At 51.3% G+C, this 15,191-nt stretch overlaps 1 protein-coding gene across 18 annotated transcripts in view; it reads right to left on the reverse strand.

The window, feature by feature from the left end:
* LOC147030812 (protein prune homolog 2-like) overlaps positions 1-15,191 on the reverse strand; it is a 124,630-nt gene that overhangs the window by 52,634 nt on the left and 56,805 nt on the right. Inside the window, exon 1 of one of the 18 annotated variants that reach the window (XM_085875267.1) lies at positions 231-384. The exons of 16 other annotated variants lie outside the window; for them this stretch is intronic. The gene's annotated coding sequence lies outside the window, so the exon portion shown is untranslated. Of the gene's footprint in view, positions 1-201; positions 385-15,191 lie in introns of those variants that run through there. One more of the 18 variants, XM_085875270.1, reaches the window with a different exon arrangement.

Here is a 15,191-nt window from a genome sequence, read left to right on the forward strand (position 1 = left end):
GATGACACGACAGGGCAGGACGGGGTTGCCAATGCGAGGGAGTGGACCGTGGGAACGGCGGACAGGGAGGCAGCAGGATTGGACGACGAGTGTAAATATGAGGTAAAAGATGTGAGGAAATGAGATTGGACGTGTCGATGAAGACAACAGTGGATGTTAGGGATTAAAATGATATTGTGAGTGTGGAGAAGCGAGACGCACAAAGAAAGAGGAGAGAAAGTGTGGAAAACCTGGGAGCATGACAGGGAATGGAGAGTCGAAAGAACGGAGAGCAGAGGTTGCGGCAGCCATACAGATTGGAGGTGTTGGGAGAAGTGGGGGGAGCGGACTGGTTGGAGAAGAAGAAGGTAATAGGAAGAGGAAGAAGATGGATGGACGGTTCGAGTATATGTCGGGAAATGTGGGGGTAAGGGGTGGGGGGCACGGAGAGGGGAGAGGGCCTGGGGAGGGGGTTTTAAATTTACAAGATTAAACCGAAACCTCTTTCACCCCCCACCACCCACTTTCTCACCATCAACCTTTATTCCTATTTACACCATCTCGGTTGTCGTTTCCATTTACCCCCCCCCCCACAACTCACCCTCTCCCCCATATACTAATTTCCCCCCTCTTCTTACCCATCCCCACACAAAATCAACCCTTCATTGTACTGTGGATATGCATCCCCACAAAAAACTCCACAATCAACAACCCACCCCTCACCCTCCACCCTCAACCCGAACTCTGGAACACGTTTAATCACGAGTTGTAAAAATATTATAAAACTTCTTACAGCACTGCTTGGGTTTGGAGATGGGACGACGCCAACACTCACTGGTGTGTTTGTGTGTGCGTGTACATATATGCGTATATGACTATGGATAGTATGTGTGTGTGTGTATATGTACAGTGTATGTGTGTATATGTACAGTATATATATATATATATATATATATATATATATATGTGTACATATGTACAGTGTATATGTGTATGTGTGTGTTCGTACATATATGCGTACAGTATATATATATATATATGTGTACAGTATATGTGTATATGACTATGGATAGTATGTGTGTATATGTACAGTGTATGTGTGTATATGTATGTATATATATATATATATATATATATATATATATATATATATGTGTATATGTATGTGTATATATATATATATATATATATATATATATATATATATATATATATATATATATATATATATATATTGTTGTGGTTGACCAGATTCGCAAACCACCATTCAGGTCCCTTAGGTGAGATATCTCGGTAAGTATATGTGTAGTTAGGCCCAAACCCGTTGTCTAGAGGGAATAAATGTCATTCATGCATGCTGCGACTCTTCAGGATAGCTGTTTTTCTTTTACTATCTTTATTTTGGACCAACCGCCATTATTACCACCACCAACCACGTCTCAACAACCACCAACCACAACGCCGCTTCACCACAACCGCCACGACCTTTACCGTCACAACTCGCCACCATCGCATCACCGTCATCTCGCGCCACTCGTGGGCACCGATGCTGGACTCGTGTAGAGCGCGCACCGAGCAGCGTGTTCAAAAGCATCGCGGACTTTCCGCAGAAAAACGGATCAAAAACGACTCACGCCCACTTTTGTTCCGTCCAATCGGTGAGTGAGGGGCGATTTGGCCCCGCCTCCAGGGCGTTGGAGGGCGGTCGCTATATGCAAATTCATGGATCAAAAAGCATTCACGCCCACTTTTTCTCGGGCCAATGGGGAGCGAGGTGAAAGGTCGGAGGCAGAGGGTCAAAGATGAGAGAGCGAAGCCACGGGGCTTATAAAAACGACTGCGTTCGTCGGTCGAGTCGAGTCCAGTGGAAGTTGAGAGGAGTTCAGTTCGCAGGAGGAAGAGTTGAGTTGGAAGCGGAGGAAGAGTTCAGTGCAGTTGGGAGTTCGCGGAGTCGGAGTGAAGAGGACGGAGCTGTGGAGAGGCGGCGGCGGCGAAGGCGGACGAGGGGTGCTCGCGTCGGATTCGGGGAACTGAGGAGAGAGAACTGAGCCGGCGGCGCGACCGAGGTCGTGGTGGAGACGCTCGTCGCGGGACCCGCGATTTTGGTGAAATCCTCCTTTCCCCGAGCATCAGCAACCCCCTCCTGTTTCCCCCCCGCGCTGAGATAGTGCGACAAAAGGGGGCCCCCTTCCCACCCCCTACCAGACACTGTCCGCGAGGCCCGCGGAGTTGAGGCACCACCGCCGCTCCGCGTCTCATCATCAGACGGGTAGGCCCGACACGGTCTCGGCCCCAGGCCCGCCTACCCCCTCATCCTGGAGGGTGGTTCTCTTTTCTTTTGCTTTGGGAATATGTGTTGTCGGCGCCGTCTGTGAAGTAAAATTGTATGTGTTGCCGAGTGCCCGGTAGTCGGATAGATCTGCATTGTTGCATTTGCTTTTTGTCTTCTTCTTTTCCATGTGCTTTTGGTGGAATTGTATATGTGTGCTTTCCGTTCATCGCGAAATAAATGTGCTTATTATTGAACTGTTTTCCCGCTTTGCTTCGTCATTTCTTTCATTGAATCCTCATCTTGCTTCACGTAAAGGGTTGGTCGGGGGTTAAGACGCCCGATAATTAATCGAACCGTTGAGGTCGACGAATAACACCGCTCGGTTATCCCGATAGTACGGAACGGGTCGCTTAAGTGGCCCGTGTCCGAAGTCGACCTGCGGCGAGGTGCGATCGCCCGGTCTACCCTCCGTGTGGGTACTTAGGTAGGTCGAATTTGGCGAGCAACCCTATCCCACGCGGGGGCCGATTGGCTCGATCGCGGTGAGACCGAAAGGTCCACCCGTGACTGGTTCCCGGCGTTAGTCCGAGAGGGTCACGACTGGATTGTCCATCCGGTGGGCGACGTTCCGCGATTCGAGTTACGTGGCCGTTCGCACGCCGGTGGGCGCGAATCCGCGACACTGGTGTCAGGTCGTGCGATACAAACTCATCGCCCTCCTCACGGCACTGGTAACGGAGAACGGGAAAACGGGCTCTCCTGTCTCCGGCTAAATTCACGGGAATCGGTCCAGGGGTGAGAGGAGCGACCCCCGATTCCCTCCAAATTACGAGCGAGCTAAATTAACCCTTTAAGAGAAGCAAGATGGCATCTCAAGGCGAGCGGGAGCCGGGGGTATTAGGTATGTGTCGTCATGTAGGATCCATGGCCCAGGTCGGTTCTTTTTATAATTATAACCCCACCACTAACTGTGGTCAGTGGGAGCGGCTTGAGCACGAACTTTGCCGGCAAACGGAGTCGCACAATGGCAGCACGGAGCGGGCTTTAATGGCACAGCTATTAATGGCACAGCACGAGGTGTGAGCTCCCAGTCATCGGTTCAAGGCACGTGGTCACGGCATGTGCCATGGCAGGCGTGGCAGGATGACTATGCGAGCATTGGCAGGCTTCAGGCACAATTGGGGGATGTCTTGGAAAAGGTGAAGCGTTATGAAGAATATAGAGGAGGTGCAACATGGAGTGGACGAGTCACAACGGCACGCAGACGCGCTTCAGAAAAATTACGTGTACGGGGGGACACAGCGATTGGACGATTTACTGGAACGAATTCGGTGGCAAAAACATGACTTGGCCAATAGAGTCGACAAATTACGTGGGAAAAAGAATTTGGTAGTGTTTTATACCCGTCAGTTGGAATATGCAAAGAGCAAACTGAACAAAAGAATAGAGGAACAGCAGATTGGTATCTCCCAGGAAAGGAAACAATGGGAGGAAGAATGGAAAACCGAGCTTGAAAAGAAACAAAAGGAGCACGACTTGGAAGTAAAACAATAAATGGAAAAATTATTGGAGGAAGCAAGGCGGTTCAAAGAACTGGAGGGGAGTGAGGGAAATACAGTTGGAAGAGAAAAAATGTGAACACGATGGGAGTTGGAACAATTGAAGGAAGAGATAAGAACAGGCAATCAGGAAAGAAAGCCTAGAATGGAAGATAAAAAGAGGAGAGAGACAGCTCGAGGAAAGGGTGGAGGAATTGCTGGAAAAGTCAGAACAGTTCGAAGAACTGCAGGGAGAATTGAGGGAGGAAGGAGAAAGGAAAACAAAGCTCGAAAAGGAAAAAACGCGAACAAGATGGAGAATTGGAACTACTGAAGCGAGAGGTAAGGGCAAGCCAGTTTAAAAGAGAAATCCTGGAAGGGGAGATAAGAATGGGAAAGGAATGGCAGAAAAAACTAAATGAATACAGTAAAAAAAGGGGACGAATTGAGGAGGGAAGCGGTGGAAAGAAGAGATGAAATGAGTGAAGAAGCACGCAAATTGAGAAAGGAATTGGAAACAAAAACTTCTGAGATACTGAAACACGAAAACAAAGAAAGAGGATTACAAGACGAACTGAGGATGTTAAAAGAGGAAAGGAAGAGAACAGAGAATGAAACGTTAAGGAACCACACTGAGCAGATTGAACAATTCGAAGCCAAAGCAAAGTCGGAGTGTGCGGAGATGAGAAAGGAATTGGAAAAGAAAGCTTCTGAGTTACAGAAACACCAAAACAAAGAGAGGGAATTACAAAACGAGTTGAGGATGGTGAGAGAAGAAAGAACGACAACAGAGAATGAAACGTTAAGGAACCACACAGTACAGATCGAACAGCTGGAAGCGAAGGCCAGATTAAAGAATGAGGAACAAGAAAGAGTACTGAAAGAACAAGGAATGAGACAGGAGAAGGAAATCAGCCAACTGAAGGAAACCACGAGATTGCAGAATGAGATGCAAGAAAGAGTAATGATGGAAGAACGAATCAGACAGGAGAAGGAAGTCAGCCAACTGAAAGAAATAACGAGATTGCAGAATGAGGAACAAGAAAGGGTACTGAAAGAACAAGGAATGAGGCAGGAGAAGGAAATCAGCCAACTGAAGGAAACCACGAGATTGCAGAATGAGATGCAAGAAAGAGTAATGATGGAAGAACGAATCAGACAGGAGAAGGAAGTCAGCCAACTGAAAGAAATAACGAGATTGCAGAATGAGGAACAAGAAAGGGTACAGGAGAAGGAAATCAGCCAAATGAAGGAAACCACGAGATTGCAGAATGAGGAACAAGAGAGACAGTGGAATAAAAAACTGAAAGTGTATGAATTTGAAACTGAACGACAAAAGGAAAAAAATAGGTTGGAATACGAGGAGAAGTTGAAGGAGCAAGGAATGAAGCAGGAAGGAGAAATCAGGAGATTGAAGGACACAAGGAGATTGGAGAGGGAAGAACGAGAGGAACAATGGGATAGAAAACAAAAAGAACATGAATCTGAGGTTGACCAATTGAAAGAAAAGCTGAGGCTGGAGTACGAGGATATAGACAAAGAACAGCGAATGAAACACAAAGTGGAGATGAACCAAATGAAGAAAACCATGAAACTGGATAAGGAAAGACAGGAGAGGAAACGAGGAAGAGTAATTAGACAGCAGCAAATGAAACACAAAAAGGAGATTAACCAAATGAAGAAAACCATGAAACTGGAGAAGGAAGGACAGGAGAGGAAACGAGGAAGAGTAGTGAGAGAACAGCGAATGAAACACAGGAAGGAAATGAGCCAATTGAAAGAAACAATGATATTGGAAAACAAAGAGCAGAAGGAACAGTGGGAAAGAAAACAACAACTATATGAGTGTGAAATTGAACAACTAAAACGGAGAGCGAGATTGGAGTCAACGGAGATTGAGGAGCTCCGGAGGGAGAACGAACAGCTAATGGGGCTCAGAGAGAAAGAACGACTCAGATGGGAAGGAAAAAGGAACCAGGAAGAGACAGAAATAAGGAACAAGGAGAGAAAATGTATAGAGACACGGGAGACAAGAGACGAGGTGAAAGTAATTGGGAGGGAGAGAAAAGAACAATTAAGACTGAAAGCAAGGATGAGGTACGCGGAGATCGTGAAAGAGCAAGGAGTGAAAAACAGGGAAGGACGGGAGCGACTTAAAGAGAAAGCAAGGTTGACCTACATAAAGATAAGGGAAAGACGCTAGAAAGAAGCGGAGACTAATAGACAGGAGGGGACAACAGAAACTTATAAATGTATAGAGACACGGGAGACAGAAAAAATAGAGGAGAGACTGCATGAATTGGACAAGGTTAGAGACGAACACACACACACAGAGGTAGTGGAGGACGATGAGGTTGAGCTCGCGGACTGGGGAGAGGCCCGGTGCGAGCAGCTGGATGGCCTCCTCCAGGAACGAGGGGAGGGAGTAGGCCCCCTTGAGGCGAGTCACGACCAGGTGGGTTCGGTCGTGTTTTGCGAGGTTGAGGGGACGAGTGCTGCGAACGGGTGCACGGAAAGCTTGGGGGGTATAGAGGCCCCGGAGACCCTTGTGGGGACACAAATCCCCAGTGTGGTTGTCCCTGTGTGTGTGGTGCAAGGTGTGAGTGCAGCCCCGTGTGTGAGTGGTGTGGTGGCGATGGTGCCAGAGTACGTGCTTCCCAGCACGCCGTGTATGGATGAGGCACCGTGTGTGGAAGAGGCCGTGTGTGTGGATGAAACGGCCAGTGTGGATGAGGAACCGCGGTTGAGTGCCCCCGCGTGTGAGTGAAGGACGGTGTGTGGATGAGGCACCGCGAGTGAGTGGAGTCACATGTGCGAGGGAGGTAGCATGCGTGAGTGAACGGCCGAGTGCAAGGGAGACCGTGTGTGTGAGAGAGCGGTATGTGAGGGAGATGTCGGTTGGCATGCGGGAGCACGCAGCCGCGTCTCCCGGTGTGAATGTAATGGAATGGAGTGTGAGCGTCGTGACACGCAGGTGTGCGTGGGTCGAATGGAGGCGACGACGGAGACATGTGAAGAAAGAAAGCCGGGTAGCGGCTGCAGTTGTTTCGGGGACCGTACCGGGTTCACCCAGCAGTGAGCACGAGGTCGTGCTGTGCAACGCACGAGGCCCCCACGTGCTCGCTTGCGAGAGTGAAGTCCCGGTCCGGAACCGCCAGCGGTGGATTTGCCGATCCCGCGGACGGACAAAGTTTAGGCAGGATTACGGATTTGGACCGGACGGGTTCTCCACGCGATCGTGTGTGTTAAGCTCCAACGGGCAAAGCACATGTGTTCGCGTGGGGAACCCCTCGAGACGTGGGGCTTGTGTTTTTTTTATGCGCACGGTGACGCCATGGCTGCACGTGGGGTTGGAATCCGGCAGGAGGGGTATCCCTGCCGGATGGTACCGTCCAAGGAGGGACGAGGAACACGTGCAGCTGCATGACGTCACGGGCAGGTGCAAAGTGCGCGAGCTCTGAGTTGCCGCGCTGGTGCTGCGCATGAAAAAAAAAAAACAAGCCTCACTTTCGGGTGCACAGGATTCCTGGGCAAGGGGTGGAAGACCCCCTTACCTGGGCACAGGATGGAAACTAGTTAGGGGGAAGGGTTAGCTTAGTTAGACCGACTTCATGGGGCAGGGGTAAGTCCTCATGGAGTCCGTGGAATGGATTAGTTAGAGGGATGATAGCGAGATTTAGGTTGGGTAAATAATTTTTGGGACATTTGAGAACAGTGACAGACAGTGAATGTGTAGTGGGGACGTAGCTTAGCTACGTAGTGTTAAAAGGAACGTGCTTTAGTGTAAGGGACGACGTGGGAGCACGAGTTAGTTAGGGGATGCAGATAGAAGGATGGCAGAGTTCAGCGGTGTGTGTGTTGAAGAGTTGTGAGGTGAGTACATGGGTTAGTGAGGCCAGCGGGTCTGTGTGTGTGGAGTGAATGGGGAATGCATGGTGCGATGAGTGATTGGGGGGAGGAGTGACTCCCGCCCAAGGGACCCCGGGGTCAGTATAAAGTGAGTTAGGGGGTTAGTCAAATTGAAAAATGGAGGTTGTTTTATTGTTGGTGGGAGTGTAGGCTCGAAACCCATTTGGAGGGGTGCAGGAGCCCTGTTGACGGGCTTGGGAGCGTGGCTGCGAAAGGTGAGTATCGCTGAGTGGGTACCCCGGGCACCAGGCTAGTCGGCCGTGGTAGGCCAAGGGCCCATGGGGGGCCGGGATAGCGTAGTGGGCACGGGTGCGCCTGCTTGGTGCGGGAGCCCGGGGCGCCATTAGCCGCGTGGGCAGTGTTGTGGGCAAGGGTGACCCTCGGAAAGGGGCCTGGGAAGCCAGCCTGCCACGGGTGCGTTTCAGGGGAGGTGCCATGGGGGGCACTCCCCGGTGTTAGGGAGCTGGTAGGCTCGGAGGCAGTGTAGTGCCCGGGGGTGCCATAGCGGGAGAATCGGCAGAGGGTCGTGCCTGCCAAAGGGAGCCACGTGTCCCAGCCATGAGACCGTGTGAGGGCACGGAGAGAAAATTGGGGGGCGAGGCCCGAAATTGTGAGGACACCAACACAGGTGACGGGAATCTGGGTTGTTAGAACCAATAGTTTAAGCGAGAGGCGCTTGTTGAAAGCCCCGGGGTAGTTTGACAGTTAAATGGATAGGGTAGATTAGGAAGTGTACCCCTCCGCACCATCCATCCCCTCGCTGTCGTTGTGGGCCGCTGGACCCACTTTGGTTATAGATCGCTGAACTCTGGGGAGGCCATCCTGAGGCTTGAGTTGGGCCTCGACACAGGACGCAAGCTCTCCCTTATTCCCCTCCGGGAAGGGAACGTAGGGGTTGGGAGTAGGCTAGGTGACAGGATAGGTTAGCCGAACAAAGACGATAAAGGGGGTTAGGGGACGATTTATAGTGGGGAGTTAAAAAAAAAAAGTTGGGGCTAAATTGGGGTTTGACAAATTAAGGGAGTGGGTATGTACAGTGACAGGCAAAGGCGATAGGTTGGGAGGGAGACAGGTAGGTAGGTCCGAGCCCGCCTTCCAAGTGGCCAGCACCACCGCACTCCCTCCACCAACCTCCATGGAACGGCAAAGGCTGGCCAACTTCATCTGCAGCTGCTGTGCTGCAAGGCCTTTGCCGGCTGGATCGTCTGCAGCTGCTGTGCTGCAAGGCCTGTGCCGGCCAGTTCATCTGCTGGCTGTTTTTCTTCAAGGCCCGTGCCGGCCAGTTCATCTGCCGGCTGTGTTTGCCTGCAGCGGCCTTCTTCTGCGGGCTGTGTTTGCCTGCTGCCTTTGCCATGCCATGCCCACTGCCCACGTTCACCAGCCCCGTTCAATTTTGCTTTGCCCCCCCCACCTGTTCATTTCCATGTGCGCCAGGATCCGCAAGGCAACAGTTTGCAAGCTGTGAGAACTGCCCTGTTGGCAGCTACAACACGGGCCTGCAGTGGCGGCCCGTGCACCGTGTTTGCGTCCATCCATTCACCCATCCATTTGTAGTGTTCATTGCGTGTGCCACTTGAGCTGGCACGGAGACTGCATTTGTGCAGCCCATGCACCGTTGTGGTTCACTGCGTTCAGTTCAAACCGGAAGGCCTTGGACTGCGTGTGAGCAGCCAGCCACGTTCCCTGTCACCTGCATTGTTTTGAGCCAGAGACTGCATGCGAGCAGCCTGGCTCCCTGCTAACTGCTTTTCTTTTGCAGAGTTCATTGATCCTGGGCCATGGTTTAGTGTAAAATTTGTAAGTTAAGGTTAAGATGTACTGTAAATATGAGTGCGCCCCCGGCATGTCTGTCCTAGCGCCGGCAATTTTATTTAAGTCGTCCATGTGAGTGAGTTTGTTTAGGTAGTTACTCAGCCCTTAGGTTATTTATTTTGGGGACACGAATACCATGAATGTCGCACTCAGGGATCCGTAGGTAAAATGTACTTGGGGAAAACTACACATGCTGGCACACGAAAATTTGACGACTCGGGACGAGTCTGTAAAAAGGGGAGGGGGTAGTGTTGTGGTTGACCAAATTCGCAAACCACCATTCAGGTCCCTTAGGTGAGATATCTCGGAAAGTATATGTGTAGTTAGGCCCAAACCCGTTGTCTAGAGGGAATAAATGTCGTTCATGCGTGCTGCGACTCTTCAGGATAGCCGTTTTTCTTTTACTATCTTTATTTTGGACCAACCGCCATTATTACCACCACCAACCACGTCTCAACAGCCATCACAACAACAACCACCAACCACAACGCCGCTTCACCACAACCGCCACGACCTTTACCGTCACAACTCGCCACCATCGCATCACCGTCATCTCGCGCCACTCGTGGGCACCGATGCTGGACTAGTGTAGAGCGCGCACCGAGCAGCGTGTACAAAGCATCGCGGACTTTCCGCAGAAAAACGGATCAAAAACGACTCACGCCCACTTTTGTTCCGTCCAATCGGTGAGCGAGGGGCGATTTGGCCCCGCCTCCAGGGCGTTGGAGGGCGGTCGCTATATGCAAATTCATGGATCAAAAAGCATTCACGCCCACTTTTTCTTGGGCCAATGGGGAGCGAGGTGAAAGGTCGGAGGCAGAGGGTCAAAGATGAGAGAGCGAAGCCACAGGGCTTATAAAAACGACTGCGTTCGTCAGTCGAGTCGAGTCCAGTGGAAGTTGAGAGGAGTTCAGTTCGCAGGAGGAAGAGTTCAGTGCAGTTGGGAGTTCGCGGAGTCGGAGTGAAGAGGACGGAGCTGTGGAGAGGCGGCGGCGGCGAAGGCGGACGAGGGGTGCTCGCGTCGGATTCGGGGAACTGAGGAGAGAGAAAGGCCGGCGGCGCGACCGAGGTCGTGGTGGAGACGCTCGTCGCGGGACCCGCGATTTTGGTGAAATCCTCCTTTCCCCGAGCATCAGCAACCCCCTCCTGTTTCCCCCCCGCGCTGAGATAGTGCGACAAAAGGGGGCCCCCTTCCCACCCCCTACCAGACACTGTCCGCGAGGCCCGCGGAGTTGAGGCACCACCGCCGCTCCGCGTCTCATCATCAGACGGGTAGGCCCGACACGGTCTCGGCCCCAGGCCCGCCTACCCCCTCATCCTGGAGGGTGGTTCTCTTTTCTTTTGCTTTGGGAATATGTGTTGTCGGCGCTGTCTGTGAAGTAAAATTGTATAAGTGTTGCCGAGTGCCCGGTAGTCGGATAGATCTGCATTGTTGCATTTGCTTTTTGTCTTCTTCTTTTCCATGTGCTTTTGGTGGAATTGTATATGTGTGAATTCCGTTCATCGCGAAATAAATGTGCTTATTATTGAACTGTTTTCCCGCTTCGCTTCGTCATTTCTTTCATTGAATCCTCATCTTGCTTCACGTAAAGGGTTGGTCGGGGGTTAAGACGCCCGATAATTAATCGAACCGTCGAGGTCGACGAATAACACCGCTCGCTTATCCCGATAGTACGGAACGGGTCGCTTAAGTGGCCCGTGTCCGAAGTCGACCTGCGGCGAGGTGCGATCGCCCGGTCTACCCTCCGTGTGGGTACTTAGGTAGGTCGAATTTGGCGAGCAACCCTATCCCACGCGGGGGCCGATTGGCTCGATCGCGGTGAGACCGAAAGGTCCACCCGTGACTGGTTCCCGGCGTTAGTCCGAGAGGGTCACGACTGGATTGTCCGTCCGGTGGGCGACGTGCCGCGATTCGAGTTACGTGGCCGTTCGCACGCCGGCGGGCGCGAATCCGCGACAATATATATATATATATATATATATATATATATATATATATATATATATTGTTGTGGTTACCAAATTCGCAAACCACCATTCAGGTCCCTTAGGTGAGGTATCTCGGTAAGTACATGTGTAGTTAGGCCCGAACCCGTTGTCTAGTGGGAATACATGTCATTTATGCGAGCTGCGACTCTTCAGGATAGCCGTTTTTCTTTTACTATCTTTATTTTGGACCAAAATAAAATGTACTTGCCCCCACACTTTTCAGCACTTGTATGGACTGGATTTTTGGGAGGATGTCGGAGAGATCAAGTTGCGGTGCATCGTTTGGCAATGTCAAGATCTCGGACCTTGATTTTGCAGATGATGCAGTCATCTTTGCGGAGACTTTAGACATCCTCTTGGGGGCCCTCGAGGTGCTGAATGAGGAGTCGGAGCCGTTGGGATTATGGATTTCTTGGGTCAAAACAAAGATCCAGGCTTTCGGTGACATCTTGGATGCTGCTGTCCTGTCTGTGTCTGTTTGTGGTGAGGATGTTGAGGTCGTGGATAGATTCACTTACCTTGGCAGTGATATTCATGTCTCCGCAGGTTGTGAGCCGGAGGTCAATAGACGTCTGGGTCGGGCCTGGGGAGTCATGGATTCACTGGATCATGGGGTGTGGCGCTGCCGGTACCTGTGCGGGAGGACGAAAGTCCGAGTCTTCAGGTCCTTGGTACTTCCAGTCTTGCTCTATGGGTGCGAGACTTGGACTTTGACCAAGGATCTGAGACGGAGACTTAATTCCTTTGGTACCAGGTCTCTTCGGAGAATCCTTGGCTATCGCTGGTCGGATTTTGTGTCCAACGACCGGTTGCTGAGAGAGACTCGGATGAGATTTGTTACCTGCATAGTCCGTGAGCGTCAGCTGCGGCTGTATGGACATGTGGCTCGTTTTCCTGACGCTGATCCTGCTCACCAGATTCTCTCAGCGAGGGAGTCTCATGAGTGGAGGAGGCCAGTGGGTCGACCACGTGCCTCATGGTTGCAGCAGGTTGACCATCATCTCAAGGAGATGGGGATGGGCCTGGCATCTGCCTGGGGGATGGCCAGACGGAGGCCCCCGGAGTACCGGCGGAAAGTGGACGCAGCGACGCGCTGTTCTGGCACATGCTCCCATACCTGACCTGACCTTTGGACCAACCGCCATGATTACCACCACAACCACAACATCAACCACCAACCACAACGCCGCTTCACCACAACCGCCACGACCTTCACGTCACACCTCGCAACCGTAGCATCGCCACCGTTCTTGCCCCGCTGTGGGTACCGGTGTTGGACTCGTGCAGGGCGCACGTTGAACAGCGTGTACAAAATCACGGATTTTGTGCTTCAAAAACGGATCAAAAACGACACACGCCCACTTTTTGCCGTCCAATCGGTGAGCGAGGGGCGATTTGGCCCCGCCTCCAGAACGATCGATATATGCAAATTTGTGGATCAAAAAGCCTTCACGCCCACTTTTTCTCGGGCCAATGGGGAGCGAGGTGAAAGGTCAAAGGGAGGGGGTCAAAGGCGAAGCTACGGGGGGATAAAAGGACCGTGTTCGTCAGTCAGAGAGTGTGGAAGTCTGGAGCCCGAAGCCTGCAGTCGCTGGAGAAGCTGAAGAGAGTCGAACGAGGAGAGCCCAAAGAAGAGTCCAGGGTGGAGAGTCCAGAGGCGGAGAGGCGGCAGCGGCGAAGGCAGACGAGGGGGTGCTCGCGACGGTGCCGGGAGCTGTACGCCCGAGGAAGGCCGGCAGCGCGACCTGGCCGAGGTGGAGACGCACACCAGGGATAATAAAGATCCTCTATACCCCGAGCATCAGCAACCCCCTCCTGTTTCCCCCCGCGCTGAGATAGTGCGACCAAGGGGGCCCCTTTCCCACCCCCTGCCAGGCACTGTCCGCGAGGCCCGCGGAGTGAGGCGCCATCGCCGCTCCGCGTCTCATCACCAGACGGGTAGGCGCGACCCGGTCTCGGCCTCAGGCCCACCTCATCCTTGAGGGTATTTCTTTTCCTTGGTTTTGGGTATGTGTTGTCGGCGCCGTCTGTGAAGTAGAATTGTATAAGTGTTGCCGTGTGCTCGGTAGTCGGTATTAGCTCTGCATTGTTTTCGCTTTTGTATTTGCTTTTTGTGTAAATGGAATTGTGTTTTCTTTTTTTTGTGTGCATTTGGTGGAATTGTATTTGTGTGCTTCCCGTGTGCCGCGAATAAATGTGCTTTATTGTTGAACTGTTCTCCCGCTTCGCTTCGTCTTTTCCTCCATTGAATCCTCATCTTGCTTCACGTAAAGGGTTGGTAGTGGGCTGAATACGCCCGATAATTAATCGAACCGTCGAGGTCGACGATAACACCGCTCGGTTATTCTGATAGTACGGATCGGGTCGCTTAAGTGGCCCGTGTCCGAAGTCGACCTGCGGCGAGGTGCGATCGCCCGGTCTACCCTCCGCGTGGGTACTTAGGTAGGTCGAATTTGGCGAGCAACCCTATCCCACGCGGGGGCTGATTGGCTCGATCGCGGTGAGACCGAAAGGTCCACCTGTGACTGGTTCCCGGCGTTAGTCCGAGAGGGTCACGACTGGATTGTCCGTCCGGTGGGCGACGTGCCGCGATTCGAGTTACGTGGCCGTCAGCACGCCGGCGGGCGCGAAATCCGCAACAATATATATATATATATATATATATATATATATATATATATATATATATATATATATATATATATATATATATATATATATATATATATATATATATATATATATAACTGTGGAAGATGGAGTTCCATGCCACACTGCAAAAAAGACCAAAGAATGGCAGGACAGAAATGGGATCAAACAACTTCCATGGCCAAGTCAGTCTCCTGACATGAATCCCATTGAACATCTCTAGGCCATATTGGATCGAGCTGTGTGGAAAAATTCCAGGAAACCAACATCACGGGCAGAATTTTAAAAAACCTTTTGTGTGAAGCCTGGGCAGAAATCCCACAAGAGAAAATTTCAGAACTCAGTTCTATGTCTGAAAGAGTAAAAGCATTGAAATCCGCAAATGGTCAATAAATAAATTCTTTAAAAATCATGGTATCTTTCTACTTCTGGTGTGTGTGTGTGTGTGTGTGTGTGTGTGTGTGTGTGTGTGTGTGTGTGTGTGTGTGTGTGTGTGTGTGTGTGTGTGTGTGTGTGTGTGTGTGTGTGGACCCGGGGTCGGGGGCGAGAAGACCACAAGTGCGGGGGGGGGGGGGGGAGGAAGCTAAATCGGGGTCCCAGCAGACTCTGCGGAATCGCAGGCCATTGCACACGGATAACTCCGTGACGTGGTGGATTGCTAATCCACCGTGAATGCCAATAACTCAACCACGTGACTTTGGGTCCTCAGTCTAATGAATGTCGGTTACCTAATGGTCACACGATCTAATTATCAGTGGACACGCCCTCAGTACACCTTGTTCAAACCGGATCACCTTACTGGATCAGATGCAGCTGAGCGTAACTACCAAGGACGTACCGGATAGGAAACAGATCGTTGGGAGATAACGACCCGGCTAAGCTAGGATACAGACCATGCTGGACCAATGAAGGAAAAGACGAACATGAGCTGGGAACATTTCGAGACAAAGTATTTATTTACAATTAGGCGAGCAAAGATATGTGGCACAGTGAATGTGTTTATTATTATGTACTGCAAGGATAGCAAGGAATTTGAGCGGTGC

This window comes from Eptatretus burgeri, chromosome 3 (assembly GCF_056783735.1).
Source record: "Eptatretus burgeri isolate ZD-2024b chromosome 3, Ebu_testis_v1, whole genome shotgun sequence".
NCBI classification, from domain to species: Eukaryota; Metazoa; Chordata; class Myxini; order Myxiniformes; family Myxinidae; genus Eptatretus; species Eptatretus burgeri.